Consider the following 17,851-nt stretch of genomic DNA (forward strand, 5'->3'; position numbering starts at 1 on the left):
AGCCTTTGAACCAAATGAGAGAGTAATTGTGGTAGGGGACCTGAATGCTAAAGTAGGAGAAACTTTTAGAGAGGGTGTGGTAGGTAAGTTTGGGGTGCCAGGTGTAAATGATAATGGGAGCCCTTTGATTGAACTTTGTATAGAAAGGGGTTTAGTTATAGGTAATACATATTTTAAGAAAAAGAGGATAAATAAGTATACACGATATGATGTAGGGCGAAATGACAGTAGTTTGTTGGATTATGTATTGGTAGATAAAAGACTGTTGAGTAGACTTCAGGATGTACATGTTTATAGAGGGGCCACAGATATATCAGATCACTTTCTAGTTGTAGCTACACTGAGAGTAAAAGGTAGATGGGATACAAGGAGAATAGAAGCATCAGGGAAGAGAGAGGTGAAGGTTTATAAACTAAAAGAGGAGGCAGTTAGGGTAAGATATAAACAGCTATTGGAGGATAGATGGGCTAATGAGAGCATAGGCAATGGGGTCGAAGAGGTATGGGGTAGGTTTAAAAATGTAGTGTTAGAGTGTTCAGCAGAAGTTTGTGGTTACAGGAAAGTGGGTGCAGGAGGGAAGAGGAGCGATTGGTGGAATGATGATGTAAAGAGAGTAGTAAGGGAGAAAAAGTTAGCATATGAGAAGTTTTTACAAAGTAGAAGTGATGCAAGGAGGGAAGAGTATATGGAGAAAAAGAGAGAAGTTAAGAGAGTGGTGAAGCAATGTAAAAAGAGAGCAAATGAGAGAGTGGGTGAGATGTTATCAACAAATTTTGTTGAAAATAAGAAAAAGTTTTGGAGTGAGATTAACAAGTTAAGAAAGCCTAGAGAACAAATGGATTTGTCAGTTAAAAATAGGAGAGGAGAGTTATTAAATGGAGAGTTAGAGGTATTGGGAAGATGGAGGGAATATTTTGAGGAATTGTTAAATGTTGATGAAGATAGGGAAGCTGTGATTTCGTGTATAGGGCAAGGAGGAATAACATCTTGTAGGAGTGAGGAAGAGCCAGTTGTGAGTGTGGGGGAAGTTCGTGAGGCAGTAGGTAAAATGAAAGGGGGTAAGGCAGCCGGGATTGATGGGATAAAGATAGAAATGTTAAAAGCAGGTGGGGATATAGTTTTGGAGTGGTTGGTGCAATTATTTAATAAATGTATGGAAGAGGGTAAGGTACCTAGGGATTGGCAGAGAGCATGCATAGTTCCTTTGTATAAAGGCAAAGGGGATAAAAGAGAGTGCAAAAATTATAGGGGGATAAGTCTGTTGAGTGTACCTGGTAAGGTGTATGGTAGAGTTATAATTGAAAGAATTAAGAGTAAGACAGAGAATAGGATAGCAGATGAACAAGGAGGCTTTAGGAAAGGTAGGGGGTGTGTGGACCAGGTGTTTACAGTGAAACATATAAGTGAACAGTATTTAGATAAGGCTAAAGAGGTCTTTGTGGCATTTATGGATTTGGAAAAGGCGTATGACAGGGTGGATAGGGGGGCAATGTGGCAGATGTTGCAAGTGTATGGTGTAGGAGGTAGGTTACTGAAAGCAGTGAAGAGTTTTTACGAGGATAGTGAGGCTCAAGTTAGAGTATGTAGGAAAGAGGGAAATTTTTTCCCAGTAAAAGTAGGCCTTAGACAAGGATGTGTGATGTCACCGTGGTTGTTTAATATATTTATAGATGGGGTTGTAAGAGAAGTAAATGCGAGGGTCTTGGCAAGAGGCGTGGAGTTAAAAGATAAAGAATCACACACAAAGTGGGAGTTGTCACAGCTGCTCTTTGCTGATGACACTGTGCTCTTGGGAGATTCTGAAGAGAAGTTGCAGAGATTGGTGGATGAATTTGGTAGGGTGTGCAAAAGAAGAAAATTAAAGGTGAATACAGGAAAGAGTAAGGTTATGAGGATAACTAAAAGATTAGGTGATGAAAGATTGAACATCAGATTGGAGGGAGAGAGTATGGAGGAGGTGAACGTATTCAGATATTTGGGAGTGGACGTGTCAGCGGATGGGTCTATGAAAGATGAGGTGAATCATAGAATTGATGAGGGAAAAAGAGTGAGTGGTGCACTTAGGAGTCTGTGGAGACAAAGAACTTTGTCCTTGGAGGCAAAGAGGGGAATGTATGAGAGTATAGTTTTACCAACGCTCTTATATGGGTGTGAAGCGTGGGTGATGAATGTTGCAGCGAGGAGAAGGCTGGAGGCAGTGGAGATGTCATGTCTGAGGGCAATGTGTGGTGTGAATATAATGCAGAGAATTCGTAGTTTGGAAGTTAGGAGGAGGTGCGGGATTACCAAAACTGTTGTCCAGAGGGCTGAGGAAGGGTTGTTGAGGTGGTTCGGACATGTAGAGAGAATGGAGCGAAACAGAATGACTTCAAGAGTGTATCAGTCTGTAGTGGAAGGAAGGCGGGGTAGGGGTCGGCCTAGGAAGGGTTGGAGGGAGGGGGTAAAGGAGGTTTTGTGTGCGAGGGGCTTGGACTTCCAGCAGGCATGCGTGAGCGTGTTTGATAGGAGTGAATGGAGACAAATGGTTTTTAATACTTGACGTGCTGTTGGAGTGTGAGCAAAGTAACATTTATGAAGGGATTCAGGGAAACCGGCAGGCCGGACTTGAGTCCTGGAGATGGGAAGTACAGTGCCTGCACTCTGAAGGAGGGGTGTTAATGTTGCAGTTTACAAACTGTAGTGTAAAGCACCCTTCTGGCAAGACAGTGATGGAGTGAATGATGGTGAAAGTTTTTCTTTTTCGGGCCACCCTGCCTTGGTGGGAATCGGCCAGTGTGATAATAAAAAATATGCGTATGTGTTACCTGGAGGTTACCTGGAGGTTATTCGTGTGTGTATGTGAAGCTGAGACTGAATAATTATAAAAAGAATTTCAGAAAAAAATGATGGCTTAGGAAAAGAAAATAAAGAGTAAGGAAAAAAGGAAAGAGGAGATGGAACGAAGGAGAAGGAGGACAAAGAGATGGAACGAGGGAGAAAGTGGCTCGCTTGTCAGTGTTTTTTTTCTCGATTACATCATAAAAGAATCGTGTTATTCAAACACCGCCTGGCCTAAATAAAAGTAAAAAGAACTAGTCGTATGGGAAAATTATTTCCACGTTTGAAATGTTTCTGGTGACACCACCTTCTGTTGGTACCAGCTGCACCACCTTCTGTTGGTACCAGCTGCACCACCTTCTGTTGGTACCAGCTGCACCACCTTCTGTTTGTACCAGCTGATGCTGATTACCAGCACGACACCCAACTGTTGGAACCAGCTGAAACTATTACCAGCACGTCCACCCTACTTTTGGCATCAGCTGAACCTGGTACCAGCACGTAAACTCTACCACTGGTATCAGCTGATCACGGCTACAAGAAGGAACTTATTGTCTGCACCAGCTACCCATTAATACACGCATGTATTACCTTCTATTTGAACCAGCTGTCTATGGCTCAGCAGGAGGAGCAATAGTAATATTAAATGCAAGACTCGCAGTACTAGAATTACCAACAGAGACAACAGAAGCAACAACAACCAGAGGAGCAGCAGTAACATAAGCACGAGATGCAGCTGCTACAGCACTAGCAATATTAAAATCAGCAGCCCCAGCAGCTGTACTCACCTAGTTGTACTCACCTAGTTGAGGTTGCGGGGGTCGAGTCCGAGCTCCTGGCCCCGCCTCTTCACTGATCGCTACTAGGTCACTCTCCCTGAGCCGTGAGCTTTATCATACCTCTGCTTAAAGCTATGTATGGATCCTGCCTCCACTACATCGCTTCCCAAACTATTCCACTTACTGACTACTCTGTGGCTGAAGAAATACTTCCTAACATCCCTGTGATTCATCTGTGTCTTCAGCTTCCAACTGTGTCCCCTTGTTACTGTGTCCAATCTCTGGAAGATTGGACACAGTAACAAGGGGACACAGTTGGAAGCTGAAGACACAGATGAATCACAGGGATGTTAGGAAGTATTTCTTCAGCCACAGAGTATTAACAACAGTAGTCACAACAGCAACAGGCACAGCAGGTGGGGGTACAATGGATAGGAGAGGAGGAGGGGGGCGTGGCAGCCAGTGAGTCACAAGTGTCAACAGGTTGTGTGCACCAAGAAGTGAGAGTCCAGCAACAGTGTCTTTCAGAGAGCATATTAATTGCTGTACCCGACCCTGTGCTCCATAAACCTCAAGAACACCCATCTACCCCTCCCCCAGGGCCCCGCCGCCTGCCACCCCATTTGCTGCTGTTGACGATGTTTTGTAATTGTCACCATCATTATTATCAACATTTTCTGAATATAGGACATTGTAATTCGTATTCTGTTTCACTGTATATATATATATATATATATATATATATATATATATATATATATATATATATATATATATATATATATATATATATATATATATATATATGTATATATATATATATATATATATATATATATATATATATATATATATATATATATATATATATATATATATATATATATATATATATATATATATATATATATATATATATATATATATATATATATATATAATGCAAGACAATCGCAGGTAAAGGAACTGGTTGGCGTCACCATGCTACCTTACTCTGAGAAAACTTCCTCTCATTCCACCTGTAGCTACACCTACAACATCGCACAGCTCCTGATGACGCACGGATGACTCACGAGGCGTGCTAAAGGATTGGGGGTTCGATTCCCGGCCAGTCGCAATACATACATATACATCTGTGACATGGGCTGCCACTAATACCTTCTGCCTTGCCTCAGAGAATTTCTCCTCCTTCTTGCTGCTGTCTTCCAACAATGCATACCTCCTGACGACGCATGAGTACGTCGTCGGGAGGTATATAATATAATATATATATATATATATATATATATATATATATATATATATATATAAAATATATATATATAATATATATACATACATACATACATACATACATACATACATACACACACACATTTCAAAATGCTAATCTAATTCTCATCCAAAACGATACAAAATAAAACCAAATATTCAATAGGATAAAGGTTCTATTATCTCAAATTTGAGCCAGGTTGATTTAACCTTTCCTCTCCCTGAGAGAGCGAGTCCCCATTCTCAGTACTGGAGTAGGTCATCAAATATTAGTGCGACACACGCCACAACTATATAATCAACGAAGACAAACACTCAAGCTCAGACAACTGGAAAGATGATGTGCAATCAAATATTACTTTGCGATAATGTCCTATTTCCGGTCCTCCTCTCTAGGAGGCAGGATTGGGCTTGAATATCAGAGGTAAATATATCGTTACCGGGGGAGAGGGGGTAAACATATTAACTTGATAATACTCCACCGTGGAGGTATTGTGTTTAGTAGTATGAGGATAATAATCTCAATGATTACACTCAGGATGACTTAAAAATCTTCTACTTAAAATATTCCACATATTATATTCAGGCAAGCTCCCAACAGGTCATCCGGTAAAGGTCAGCCCTCAGGATCATCTCTTACAGGTCAACTCCCACAGATTAATCCTTAATATTCAACACTGACAGGCCAAATCTCAATAAGAGAGAGAACATCCCAGTACTCAATGAATGCTGGATCGTTTGAGACCTCTCAATGACGATAAAATTTCTTTTTCTCATTGGCTACTGCATCATTGGCTACTGTCTCTACTCCTTCGTATTTAGCTAAGATGCCTCATTCTTCTCCTGGCCTTCAGTACACATCTTCCCTCTCTCTTGTTGATTCTGGGCTCATCGCCCAAGCGGAGCGGTCCCTGACTAGGACTCTTGGTCGCTTGCCCGATCAAACAGGCTGTTTGTCGTAGTACCAAGCAGTCCAGCGAAGGCAACACAACCTGGATGATCAGGAACCGACCTGAAGAACTAAGGAGAAGAGAAAGACGAAGGAGACGAAGAAGAGGAAGAAGAAGAAGAAGAGAAAAGATGTAATTTTCTTTCTACAGATTAACCCCAAACAGCTATTAATCAGGATCACCCAAGAAACCAAGCTTAGTGGCTTATTTCCACTGTGTACTCTCTGTTTTCGTCCCCAGGATGCGACTCACAGCATTCGACTATTACTCAAGCATACGTACTTACTCCCAGATGACCAGGGCAGCAGGTACCAAGGAGACTTGCCCATACGTCTCGCCTTCATCGAACCTCGAACCAAGGTTCTTTTGATTGTGAGTCGAACACTGTACGAGTCAGCTGCCGTGGGTCCTTCAGAGAAGGCAGCCAAGCCTTTACTGATCGATGTAATAACGTTAACGTTATGGTTTGCGTTATTATGTCATTACAGAGTGTACTCGTGTAGTAGATAATGGTTAACACGGCTGTCTTGCCTCACCAGAAACCATTTGCCATTATAAATGGTTCTGCGGTGAAATTTATATAGTGATAAATGTCGCTTCGTGGCCTATACAGATTAGTATGAATGCAGGATAATAAATTTATATGGTGACCTATACAAATGTGTACGAATGCAAGATATTATTATTATTAACGTATAAAGACGTAATGTCAAGCCGAGAGAATTGTAAAATACGGCAATTGCTATTACAATAATGTGGTTAATATGAGAGAAGGATATGACGTGACATACCTAATGTTAGCACCAGCACGGAGTATATTTTGGGGTTGAAAAAAGTGGCATTTTTGTGCTCACTTAAAAGGTCACCAGAAGCAATTCTACATCTCCCTTCAATAAGAGGAAGAATGGTTATGTATAACGGACAGTAATGATTACTGTTGCATGACAGTAATGATCACTGCCTACTACCACACCATGAACAACACTACTGCCACCTCCAACACATCACTGCCGACTACCACACACTGAACAGATCATTCTCCCACAAACTGAACAGATCATTCTCCCATACACTGAACAGATCATTCTCCCATACACTGAACAGATCATTCTCCCACACACTGAACAAGAAGGATCACTGTCTACTCCCAAACAATGAATAAGATCACTGTCCTCTCCCACACACACTGAACAAGATCACTGCCCTCTCCCACACACACTGAACATGATCACTGCCCTCTCCCACACACACTGAACAAGATCACTGCCCTCTCCCACACACACTGAAGAAGATCACTGCCCTCTCCCACACACACTGAACAAGATCACTGTCCTCTCCCACACACACTGAACAAGATCACTGCCCTCTCCCACACACACTGAACAAGATCACTGTCCTCTCCCACACACACTGAACAAGATCACTGCCCTCTCCCACACACACTGAACAAGATCACTGCCCTCTCCCACACACACTGAACAAGATCACTGTCCTCTCCCACACACACTGAACAAGATCACTGCCCTCTCCCACACACACTGAACAAGATCACTGCCCTCTCCCACACACACTGAACAAGATCACTGCCCTCTCCCACACACACTGAACAAGATCACTGTCCACTCCCACACAATGATAGAATAATAACCAGTGCCTTCTCATAGCGTCATGTTCCTATCAGACTTAATACTGCCACAGTGTGATACAACAATTTAAGAACACTGTTTCAGTGGGAGTGTGTGTGAAATATGTGATGGAGAATGCTGTTTTGCCTAGTGTACTTCTACAGCAACTACCAGTGTAAGTGTTGTTTATTACGTTGTTGTTCCACAAGCGTTGCATAAATGGCATAAGAGTGGATACCTTTATTATTAATCCCAACGTTTCGGCCACCGTAAGGGTGAAACACTGTGGTTAATAAAAGTATCCGTTGCTTTTAAGTATCGTTTACTCCGCCTTGTGGGTATCTGTACACACTCCAGCCCAAGAAATTTTGCACAAGACATCCTCAAACAGTATATTCTCTTCTCTGGGAATCCTCTCCTTACTATTACTGTAAATATGGGAAAGTGCTAAACCCATAAAGTCATACAGCACCTGGGAAATGGGAATTAATCAGGTTAGATCAAGTGAGGGTTAAGAAGGTAGATCCAGTTCCCTGGAGTAAGAGCTCGTCTTCATGAAACTTTAAAGCAGCCAAAATTTGCCATCCCTCCGCAATATTGACCTGGATAACGTGTTGACAAGTGGTCCAGGACCGGTCCCTTGAGGGTTGGGGGAACTAGTGGTCTGGGACCCCTGGCTGCGGAGCCATTCCTCCACGCTGGACCCCACCAACACCTGGATATTACCTGGTCCGCCTCGTCAATACCTCTCACACGTAACTAGTAGCCCACCGCCTCGCTACCTCTTGACACACCTGCCTCTCACCTGTACCGCTGATCCAGCGCCGCTGATCCAGGTGCTTTTCGACCGTGTCGACCGCGGGTGCTTGGCACCGTGTTCAATAGAACGCGGACTCAAGCTTACGGGCTTCGACGGAGATTTCTTAGGAATGCCACTAGAAATATTTTAAGCATTAGTAAAATAAGAGCGTAGCCCACGCTACTGGTAAATAATGATAAGGAAATAAAGAGCGTATCTGCATGTTATCGGCTGTTGTGGCACGCCAGTGGGTGGATTAATCCACGCCCATGGGCGTGAAGGTGTGACCCATGTTGCCCACGGGGGTGAAGGTGTGACCCAAGCTACCCACGGGAGTGAAGATGTGACCTAAACTACCCAAAGGTGTGAAGGCGAGACATAAGCCACGCGTCGTCCTGAAAATGTGTAAATAAATGGTTCAGAGAACCATTTATCTGGACTGAGGAAGCCAGTGGTTGGCACAGTGTTGCACAGGTGTCTAAGTCATCATCCGGAAAGTGTAACATAAACCACCCAGGGACCTAAAAGGGTGACTTCAAGAGACTCAAGGATATGAGGGAGCATATTAAGCAACCCATGGACTAACTCACCCGTGGACCTGGCTTAAGCCACCCAGTCACCCGAAGAGGAAGCAGCAGGAACATCAAGAGGAATGATTCAGAAACCAGAATCATTTTTATTCAGCAAAATTGGATACGCCAGTAGTGTGCTTCTACCCCCATTCTAAGTCAATCACACACTGGGAACAAAAACTCCGTCAAATTCCGTCACTGTCAAACTGTCAGCCTGAGCTGGAAGACTGCAGTAAGGCGATGAGGATAAGCCAATGTATTTAGGTACAGGTACACATAAGAACAATTATCATGCTAAGTTTAAATCCTAGAATAACCCCCAAAAAAGTCAGACACGGTGACTTTTTTCCACTGGGTTCATCAGCTACGGCAGGTTCAAGGGTTTCCTTCCAGCACCGTCATTCCAGCAGGTATGAGAGGCTGGGGGGAGGGGGGAAGGGAAGGGGGGGTGTCGCCCGGGAGTAAGAGAGAGTGATATAATCCAAGGGATGAGCTCTAAATCTATTTTTGTGTCTAAATTTTCTACTGAGAGCAAATAGCCCTGTTAAATGTGATCGCCATTAATAACGATAATAATAATAAAATAATAATAATAATAATAATAATAATAATAATAATAATAATAATAATAATAATAAATAATAACATTAAAAAGATAATAACACCAACCATAATATGCTAATAATAATCGTACGAATAATAACAGTTTGTTCTAGGTAAGTTCTCTATATGTGGTTCACAGTTTACTACATTAGACATCATACACTGGCAGTAGGCTGAGTACAATTAACCTAGAATATCCCGAAAAAAATAAATCGCTTATCTCGTATCCACGAAAGGAACACACACACACACACACACACACACACACACACACACACACACACACACACACACACACACACACACACACACACACACACAGTTAACGCCTACTAGGTGAGTGCCTAGCCAGTCTCTTGGTCAATATTCGTTAACAGTATCCAGTTTCCGGAGCGCTGGTGAGGATGTGGTTGTACCGAAGGTCTCTACCAGCCCCGGATACGAGGGGAGAGTCGTGAGAGTATATGGTGGGGTTGTATGGTGGGGTGAAGGGCGGTTGTGTGTGGTGCAGTTGTGTAGTGATGCAAATTTCGAAATCCTAAATGGTCTGGTTAATACAATCATCTACGATCTTACAAGTTCATGAAAAAGGAAGAAAAGACTAGCAAATCTGCCAGAGTGCATAACGTTTACCAGGCTTCCGTCTCACACCCATGGCAGGAGGGTAACACCTCCCTGGATGATTGCTGTCCACCACACTACTTTTTTAAAGTAAATATTTAAAGTTCATTAAAATCCATAAGATTAATTACCCACTTTTACTGCAAATTATTTTTTTTAAACTAAAAAACTACTCAACAGAGTGAATGAGGAATGTAAGGTTGTAGACAGCCTGTACTGTCTGCACAGACAGCCCATGCTGTCTGCCAGCTTAGTTCATATTTCGCGCGACTCAGGTGCTGCCCTCTGTAGCCAGGCCTCTAGGCAGGCACGCCAGCCTGCCGGCCCATGCCTCCCTCTCACTCACACAGCGGCCTAGCAGGAAGACACAAGTACCTTCCCAGCTCTCTCTCGTGGGCATGGCCCTCCCGGGCCATGGGCACAACACAAGCCTGTGTACCCACCACGACATTATTAATAAACAAAGAAGCCTCCGAAGAAGTTTATCATTTAACCACCCGCTACCAGATTACCAAACAAACCTTATCCCGTTATAAGGTGACTCACAAGTGATAATATCAGATCTTACATTCAAGGATCACAATCGCAAGGAAATTGATAGGCTGGATAACTAGAACCTTCTAAACAAGATAACAAGCCTATGATACTTTTAAGTCACGGGTTTTCTCTTGATTAAAATCTTGTTGCACACTAAGAGCCTCTTTAAAGGCAGACGACATCGCAGATCTGGGGAATGTACAGAGAATCTTCACTGTCCTTATAAATTCAAGTCAAGTGAAATCAGCTGGTGTCATGAGTACAGTAAGAGATAACTCATTAAGTGTAAAGAGACCAAGACTCTTCGGCAAACACCCTCCATATATGAGGAAATTACTAAGAGATCCTCAAGATATTACTAACAGATTCTCAAGATATTACTAACATATTCTCATGAAATTACTAACAGATTCTCAAGAAATTATTAACAGATTCTCTAGAAATTATTAACAGATTCTCAAGAAATTATCCAGTTTCCTTCAAGAGGAAACTGGATAATTTCAAATATGTTCCTGATCAGCCGGGCTGTGGTGCATATACTGAACTACGTGGTTGATCAGACCTTCAACGATAATACCTGTTCAAGAGTCGTGCTGCGGGAAGCGTTGGTCTTCCTTCCCCATCCCAAATCGTCTTCAGTTAACCTTCAGGTATGCTAGCTGAGAGTATATAATTTTTTTTGGTTGTGTAATGGGTGTAGAAATGTAAACTCTACCCAGCACCGGCCCTGTAAACCAATATGATCTATATATCCGAATTCAGAGTTTTTTTTGTCAGTTTTATCTACTATACCTGCGTCCGGTTTTTATAGTTGTACAGAAACTAAATAGCCCGTCGTGAGGCCCATGGCCGGGCTCCAAGAGTAGTGAAACTCTCGAAACTCTTCAAAGGTATATCAAAAGTATCTGTTACACTCAGACTGTTGGTGCTTGCGGCGGTCGTAACCCCATCATGTGTAAAGCCAAAAAAACAACACTTAAGTGTCAGTTGAAACAACCATTCCACGTCTCTATTAATGACCTCATTCCTTCATTGTCTTCAGAATTTATTAAAATGGCTAATAAAAGTTTATTATTATTATTATTATTATTATTATTATTATTATTATTATAAAACACCATGTTAACATTAAAACTGCATGATTCACAATTTTTGACATCTTCATACCAGTTGTGGATAATTAATTCGTTGTCTCAGTAATATTCACTCTTAAGACACTGAGATACCAGTCTTGAATAACCAAGACTCACCCAGGATAATCTTGGATGATTGAAACATCCACATTTTCCCTTGATGATCTGTCTGGTATTTTCATACGAACTTTTGATATACCTTTAATGAGTTTCGAGAGTCTTACTACTCTCGACTGATGAAAAAAATGCTACTTTTGACTCGAGGGAGATATATTTAACTTTTAGTGCCTCTTCCCATTACATTAAAGTATACGGTGTTTCTGTTTTTTTTTTTTTTTTTTTTTTTTTTGGGGGGGGGGGGGGGGGAACTGTAGTTTCGTTTATCACCTGAATATATACTCTCTCTTCCTCTCTCTGCTGAATTCTCTCCCTACGCATCCTGACTTCCTCCTTCATCTCCACGTATCATTGTTAGAGAGCTGTAGGCAACAGTCCTTAGTTTGTAAATAAAGTTAGGAACCCTTAACCTTACCTCGTAAAACCCTGTGTGTGTGTGTGTGTGTGTGTGTGTGTGTGTGTGTGTGTGTGTGTGTGTGTGTGTGTGTGTGTGTGTGTGTGTACTCACCTATTTGAGGTTGCGGGGGTCGAGTCCGTGCTCCTGGCCCCGCCTCTTCACTGATCGCTACTAGGTCACTCTCCCTGAACCGTGAGCTTTATCATACCTCTGCTTAAAGCTATGTATGGATCCTGCCTCCACTACATCGCTTCCCAAACTATTCCACTTACTGACTACTCTGTGGCTGAAGAAATACTTCCTAACATCCCTGTGATTCATCTGTGTCTTCAACTTCCAACTGTGTCCCCTTGTTACTGTGTCCAATCTCTGGAACATCCTGTCTTTGTCCACCTTGTCAATTCCTCTCAGTATTTTGTATGTCGTTATCATGTCCCCCCTATCTCTCCTGTCCTCCAGTGTCGTCAGGTTGATTTCCCTTAACCTCTCCTCGTAGGACATACCTCTTAGCTCTGGGACTAGTCTTGTTGCAAACCTTTGCACTTTCTCTAGTTTCTTTACGTGCTTGGCTAGGTGTGGGTTCCAAACTGGTGCCACATACTCCAATATGGGCCTAACGTATACGGTGTACAGGGTCCTGAACGATTCCTTATTAAGATGTCGGAATGCTGTTCTGAGGTTTGCTAGGCGCCCATATGCTGCAGCAGTTATTTGGTTGATGTGCGCTTCAGGAGATGTGCCTGGTGTTATACTCACCCAAGATCTTTTTCCTTGAGTGAGGTTTGTAGTCTCTGGCCCCCTAGACTGTACTCCGTCTGCGGTCTTCTTTGCCCTTCCCCAATCTTCATGACTTTGCACTTGGTGGGATTGAACTCCAGGAGCCAATTGCTGGACCAGGTCTGCAGCCTGTCCAGATCCCTTTGTAGTTCTGCCTGGTCTTCGATCGAGTGAATTCTTCTCATCAACTTCACGTCATCTGCAAACAGGGACACCTCAGAGTCTATTCCTTCCGTCATGTCGTTCATAAATACCAGAAACAGCACTGGTCCTAGGACTGACCCCTGTGGGACCCCGCTGGTCACAGGTGCCCACTCTGACACCTCGCCACGTACCATGACTAGCTGCTGTCTTCCTGACAAGTGTGTGTGTGTGTGTGTGTGTGTGTGTGTGTGTGTGTGGAGAGAGAGAGAGAGAAATTGAGATAGATAGATAGATAGAGAGAGAGAGAGAGAGAGAGAGAGAGAGAGAGAGAGAGAGAGAGAGAGAGAGAGAGAGAGAGAGAGAGAGAGAGAGAGAGAGAGAGAGAGAGAGAAATATATATATTAAATCACCCACCCAAGAGTGCAGCCAGAGTCCAAGTCCTCGCCTGCTAGAGACAATCTAGCCCGTAGCGAACCACCACTCAAGGCTCACAACTGCCCATTCTTCCACCAACCAGGGTAGCTAAATCAACCTTATTTGACACCGGCATAGAGTTCAGAACGCCTTATCACCATGCACCCATTGGGCGTTGACCGAAGCATCCGCCCCAACATTTATCAGCAAGAGGGCAGGTTAACGTGAATATCTTACGTTTATTAACATAGATGATGGCACTAGTTCCCCCGCGGTCTACCATGGTAAATTAGGCCACAGCACTGGTATGGAAAACTGGGAGGGAATAGGGGGTTAGATCTGAGTGATTCTTAGGATGCTGCAGTTGATTTACCAGATAATGATGATACCCTGACTGTATTATCATTATTATTATAGCAGTAGTAGTAGTAGTAGTAGTAGTAGTAGTATTAGTAGTAGTAGTAGTAGTAGTAGCAGTAGTAGTAGTATTAGTAGTAGCAGTAGTAGCAGCAGCAGCAGTAGTATTAGCAGTAGTAGTAGTAGTAGTAATAGTAGTAGTAGTAGTAGTAGTAGTAGTAGTAGTAGTAGTAGTAGTAGTAGTAGTAGCAGCAGCAGCAGCAGCAGCAGCAGCAGCAGCAGCAGCAGCAGCAGCAGCAGCAGCAGCAGCAGCAGCAGCAGCAGCAGCAGCAGTAGTAGTAGTAGTAGTAGCAGCAGCAGTAGTAGTATTAGCAGCAGTAGTATTAGCGGTAGTAGCATTAGTAGCAGTAGTAGTAGTAATAGTAGTAGTAGTAATAGTAGTAGTAGTAATAGTAGTAGTAGTAATAGTAGTAGTAATAGTAGTAGTAGTAGTACTAGTAGTAGTAGTAGTAGTAGTAGTAGTAGTAGTAGTAGTAGTAGTAGTAGTAGCAGTAGCAGTAGCAGCAGCAGCAGCAACAACAACAACAGCACCGTCCCCACCAGCAGTAGTAACAGAAGAAGCAGCAGCACTACGACAGTAGCAGTAGTTTAAGAAGAAACACAACTGCAACAGCTGTAGAAACAACAGTAGCAGCTGCACCCCCACCACCGGCAACGGTAGCAGCAGAAGAAACAGCAGCAGACTTAAGGTCTAGTGTAAGTTGGTGTCTTCTTTTCAGCTCTCCTTCACATGTTCATCACTGCTAGCCATGCGTCCCATCACTGCTAGCCATGCGTCCCATCACTGCTAGCCATGCATCCCATCACTGCTAGCCATGCGTCCATCACTGCTAGTCACGCGTCCCATCACTGCTAGTCATGAATCCATCACTGCTAGCCATGCGTCCATCACTGCTAGTCACGCGTCCCATCACTGCTAGCCATACGTCCCATCACTGCTAGCCATGCGTCCATCACTGCTAGCCATGCGTCCATCACTGCTAGTCACGCGTCCCATCACTGCTAGCCATGCGTCCCATCACTGCTAGCCATGCGTCCATCACTGCTAGCCATGCGTCCATCACTGCTAGTCACGCGTCCCATCACTGCTAGCCATGCATCCATCACTGCTAGCCATGCATCCCATCACTGCTAGTCACGCGTCCCATCACTGCTAGTCACGCGTCCCATCACTGCTAGCCATGCATTCATCACTGCTAGCCATGCATCCCATCACTGCTAGTCACGCGTTCCATTACTGCTAGCCATGCATCCATCACTGCTAGCCATGCATCCCATCATTGCTAGTCATGCATCCATCACTGCTAGCCATGCATCCCATCACTGCTAGCCATGCATCCATCACTGCTAGCCATGCGTCCCATCACTGCTAGCCATGCGTCCCATCACTGCTAGCCATGCGTCCCATCACTGCTAGCCATACATCCCATCACTGCTAGTCATGCGTCCTATCACTGCTAGCCATGCGTCCCATCACTGCTAGCCATGCATTACATCACTGCTAGTCATGCGTCCCATCACTGCTAGCCATGCATCCCATCACTGCTAGCCATGCATCCCATCACTGCTAGCCATGCATCCATCACTGCTAGCCATGCATCCCATCACTGCTAGTCATGCGTCCCATCACTGCTAGTCATGCGTCCCATCACTGCTAGCCGTACATCCCATCACTTCTAGTCATGTGTCCCATCACTGCTAACCATGTGTCCTCTCACTGCTAGCCACGTCTCCCATTACTGCTATGTGTCCCGTCACTGCTAGCCACGTGTCCCATCACTGCTAGCCACGTCTCCCATCATTGCTAGCCATGTGTCCCATTGGTGATAGTCACCACTGCTTATCTATCCTCAGCTATCTTTCCCATCCAATCAAGTAATTCGAATCACCTCCTACCCACTCACTCAGACTACCTACCCACTGAGACTACCAACATTTCCTGACTACCTACCCACCCAACCAAACTACTAATCCTAGCCGGCCACAGTAGCTTGCAACCTTAACTGCTGGTAATCCCCGCTATTCCAGTCGGCCAGCCCAACCAGCCAGCCCAGCCTGCCAGCCCAGCCGACCAGACCAGCTAGTCAGCCCAGCCGGCCAGCCCAGCCAGCCATGCTCCGCCACTTCACCTAATGTCTGATCATGAGTTGCAATTGCTCTCAATGCCAAGTTTTTATCTATTATAAAACAAAAAAAAACAGCTTTCGAATGGTGGAAGAGTATGCAACAGTAGCGGGAAGACCGAAGCTCTTGAAGCTCCCCCTTGAATTATTATAATCAAAGAAAGCGCTAAACCGTCAAGGGGCTCCCCCTTGAAGCTTGCTCTTGAAGCTCCCCTTTGAAACTTGCTCTTGAAGCCGGCCTTAATTAAACCTCGCTCTTGAGGCTCCCCCTTGAAGCTCGCTCTTGAAGTTCGCTCTTTTGGCTCATCCCTTGAAGCTGGCCTTTAAAGCTCGCTCTTCAGGCTCCCCCTTGAAGCTTATCCTTGATCTGGGAAACTGAAGGTGGCCATTCAAGGTAGCTCTGGAAACTCGCTCGTGATACGACTCTTCAAGCTCGGCTTTCGTGCGACTCTTATTGTTCACCCTTGAAAGGACTCTTCGAGGCTCACCTTTGATACTCGCTGTGTTAATCTGGCTTCGTTATCCAGCGGGTAATTCCATAAATTCCTTATGGTCATTTACGGGTCTAATGGGAATTCCATAATCCTGCCATCAAATTGACCTCAAGAAGTCTTCACTAACGTCTTATTGGTCGGTGGTTGTGAGTCCTTTGAAGCTCTAGAGAGTGCTGTGCTTCCTTTGAGGCTCTGGGGCGTGCTGTGCTTCCTTTGAGGTTCTGGGACGTGCTGTGCTTCCTTTGAAGCTCTGGGAAGTGTTATGAATTCTTTGAGGCTCTGGGAAGTGGTGCTTTCTTTGGAGTTTTGGGTAGTGCTGTGCTTTGACGCTGTGCAGAGTGCGGTGCTTTGACGCTGTGCAGAGTGCGGTGCTTTGAGGCTCCAAGGACTGCTACTTAAAGGCTCTGGGGCTTGCTGTTTTTCTTGTCTACGTTGCGGTCTTCTGCAGTTTTAGTTAACTACTGAGTTTGTTGCATGATGTTTGTTATTGTTTGCTGTGTTTTACTGCTAGCTTTGCTTCTGCTTGTCTCCGGTTTCTGCTTGTTTGAGTAATTGATATGGGATCATCGTTCCTGCGTCCCGGTCTCAAACCATTAAGTATACAGAAGGTGTTTAGTTTTTTCCCTGTAGGCTCTACGTCTTAGTTTGCATAAACTTATGTCCCTGGCATCCTTGCTGCATTTATCCATCTACAGTATTTACGTGTCTGCTGCTGTAATGCTGGGTGCTAGTCTGTCCACTAGAGGTTGGGGGTAGAGGGTATTAGACAAGGGGGTTTCTTGTTTTTACCTCGGGTAGAGAGACCGTCAGGTGACAGAGTTGAGTGACAGTACTCAGCTTGAGAGAGCGAGGACACAGCTAAGGCTGCGGGTACTCCTAATTTTTTTTTTACCCGAGTACGTAATTAACTGTAAATACTTTTGTCACACTGTAATCCATTTTTAATGATCTTGAAATAAATCACTGTATTCCCCCCTTTTCCCGTCCCCTATAATCACAGATTATAATTATTACCTTGAATGGAGATATGATAAGTAAATTAGTCAAGTGAAATTAATTGGTACTTAGTGTTGTATTGGTGGTTACAGCGTTGACGTAAATAATTCCCTGCTGGGCTGGTTAATTTATAATGTTTAAGTACCTGCTGCATCTGCGTGTTGACTGCTGTAGCCCTGCGTGTACATCCTGCGTGAACACACTTGCGCGCGAGCGTGTGTGTGTGTGTGTGTGTGTGTGTGTGTGTGTGTGTGTGTGTGTGTG

At 44.0% G+C, this 17,851-nt stretch overlaps 1 protein-coding gene across 3 annotated transcripts in view; it reads right to left on the bottom strand.

Moving 5' to 3' along the window:
* The window catches only part of FoxP (forkhead box P), a 913,334-nt gene that overhangs the window by 892,407 nt on the left and 3,076 nt on the right, over positions 1-17,851 (bottom strand). The window lies entirely within an intron of this gene.

Source organism: Cherax quadricarinatus, chromosome 20 (genome assembly GCF_038502225.1).
Source record: "Cherax quadricarinatus isolate ZL_2023a chromosome 20, ASM3850222v1, whole genome shotgun sequence".
In the NCBI taxonomy this organism is placed as follows: domain Eukaryota; kingdom Metazoa; phylum Arthropoda; class Malacostraca; order Decapoda; family Parastacidae; genus Cherax; species Cherax quadricarinatus.